The 2,893-nt window shown below is 40.3% G+C and overlaps 1 pseudogene; it reads right to left on the bottom strand.

Annotated features, from left to right (window-relative positions):
- Nucleotides 1–380: 380 nt before the first annotated feature.
- Nucleotides 381–1,930, bottom strand: LOC114744422 (U1 small nuclear ribonucleoprotein 70 kDa-like; annotated as a pseudogene).
- Nucleotides 1,931–2,893: the final 963 nt, after the last annotated feature.

Below are 2,893 nucleotides of genomic sequence, written 5' to 3'. Positions count from 1 at the left end.
TGAAAATACAAGACTCAGACGATTGTTCACCACAAATACATTAAAACCATCTTCTGTTTCTTAAACGTCTGCAGAAAAGACATCAAAACCCCAAATTAGCACCAGCACCATCAGTTCAATCATATCCCCAAAAACACCAAAGATTGAGTAACAGAGAACTACTAAGCTACAGCAATAAAGCAATCAAACGCAGACATCATAAATCCAGAATCAACTATTTCATGGAGATGATAGCAGCAACTAAGTTCTCCTGTGGTGACTGGATCATTCCATACCTGAAGTCAATTTCAGACATGTCAATAATGAATACCAAGATTCACGTCAACAAATGATCATGACAGGAATGCTGAAATGCAAATCATTGGTCTTACCATTGAAAGTACAGAGATAATATGCTTTCAGTACTAGTAATCATACTCTCGAGAACGAGACCTCTCTGATTGACTTCTCTCCCGGTCACGAGATTCAGATACTGTGTGTTCCTGTGGTAGTCGTCCTCCAGCCTATCAGGGTCAGGATATTGATCATAATCGTCACCATCTCCACGATCATAATGCCCTCGCCCTTGATGATGCTCATAGTGGTCATACTCCTCAGCATCCCGCCCAGGGTCTGCATGCCTATGTCCATGCTCAGGTTGATTGTACCATGCATGATCCTCAGGTTCATAGTCTCGCCCCCTTTCACCATGTCGGTCCCTCTCATGTTTGGAATCAACACGATCATAATCAGACTCCCTGTCATGCGAGCGTCCACGTTCAAGATCTTCATAGTCCCTATCCCTTTCACGATGGCGGTCACGATCCCTCTCCCTATCACGATCACGTCCTCGCTCCCGATCACGACCACGATCTCTATCTCGGTCACGACCACGATCTCTTTCCCTTTCTCTGTCTCTAGTCCTATCCCGATCTCTGTGATGTCTATCCTCCCTATGATCCCGAGTACGGCTCCTATCATGAGAGCGTTCACGTGATCGTTCCCGTTCTCTATCCTTGTCCCTCCCTCTTTCACGAGATTTTTCTCTATCCCTAAAATCATCTCAGCTACCATTAGTCACAATGAATGCCCATGTTCATGATCGACATTATAAAAACTTCACAAATGATTATTCAAAGAGCCCAATGTTAAAACAACTACTGCAGGAGAACTTTAAATTGAGATGCTCCTTCCATTTTTCTTCACCTTTTGTTTCTTTTTCCTACAATGGCTGAGCACACCAATTACAACTTGATAAATTGAAAATGACAACTTACCGATCAACCTGTCGTTCCTCCCGCACTTTTGGTTCTTCAGAACGAGAAGGTCCTGATTGCAGTTGTTCCCTAGAAATAAAGGCACTTAGAAATACACTTCAAGAAAAAAAGAAAACATCAAGCACACTCTATATCCGACATTCAATAAGTTAACCAAGTGTGTACCTAATGATGTAAAACACAATACCTATACATTTATTCAATTACCAGACAAGATTTCCAAACCCCATGGGCCATACATAACGGAAGATAATGACAATACAGTCTCCTTTTTCACTTATCCATTCAATTAGTTAAATTCAACAAGCGAGTACCCTGACAACAAAGACACAAAAATTTGCAATCAGTCTGCTTACCTCCCAGAATACCGCTGATTAACTTCTTCAACCCCTACTCTTGTAGTACCAAGCCCACCGCCTAGTCGGCGAGGCCTCCAATTAGGAACAGTCCTTCCACGTTCAACATCCACAAGCACCCTTCTACCCTCAATTTTCCTACCATCAGCTTGCTTATAAGCAGCTGCATAATGAACAAAAGATGAGCTTGAAAGGCTACACAAAATGAAGAGAAATCAATTTGCCATCAAATGGACCTTTCATGTCCCTTGTGTGAAGGTACTCAATGAATGCATAACCCTTGGGTTTATTTGTGCTTTTGTCAGTAACCAATCGAACCTATATGATAAAAAAAGAAAAGGAGAACACAATCAGAAGAGAAAATTCAGGTCACAAGGGGAAAAAAATAGAAGATACTTCTCACTTCAGAATTAACTAAAACATTACCAAAAGAAAAAGACTAATAGTTTAATCCTAAATGGCACGGCAGGCAGGCACTATGCCTAATTAGCCGTGCTCACCTTTAAATCACACTGCTCCCATCGCGAGATGCATCACCACCAGCAATAGTTGCAGAAAAACTGATGTATATGGGGCCAATTAACCACTTGTTGACTAGACTCCCCTTACCAGGGATGTTTGATTTTTAAAATGACGTAAAGGAAAATAAACTATAATATATATAAATATACCATGACATCCTCTCAACTGCTGAATTGTTTTTGATAGCCTTTAGAGCCAAAGATAAGATTTAGCAACATCAGAAGCATGCTAACTAAGAATTTAAACAACAGAGGAGGAGATGGCAATACTCCCGACATATTTTACCCAGTGCAGGAAAAGAACAGAAGTTGTCAGTCTCCTTTTCTTGCTCGAAAACAAGGCCAAAAGGCACAATTTCGCATCACTGCTCTGTCCAACTAAAATATTCAGCTATGCCATGCAGGAAGAAGCGCTGATGAAACTGAGTGGGTTTGGTGGAAGTTTAAGAATCGTTTACCATTTGTTGAAAAAGATTACCTCCCCCTTACCAGGGACGCTTGTTGAGAAGCTATCTTAATGCTAAAATAACCCCTAAACATACCCAAGCCCCAGGAAGACCTTTTTTATCATCAACAACTAATGATCTATAAATTATGCGTAACTTGAGTAAACCAATTATGTATTATAATAAGTAACTGGTTAACCAACACTAAAGTAGAAACTCCAAAGAAAACCATACATAATAGCAACTAGGTTACTGCTAAACCTGAGAACACTCTAGTAGCAAAGAAAATTATACTAAAGCATTTTTCTTTTCAA

Source organism: Neltuma alba, unplaced genomic scaffold (assembly GCF_004799145.2).
Source record: "Neltuma alba isolate B1F8T4 unplaced genomic scaffold, ASM479914v2 tig00004363_pilon, whole genome shotgun sequence".
Taxonomy (NCBI): domain Eukaryota; kingdom Viridiplantae; phylum Streptophyta; class Magnoliopsida; order Fabales; family Fabaceae; genus Neltuma; species Neltuma alba.
This window is presented reverse-complemented; position numbering and strand designations above follow the sequence as displayed.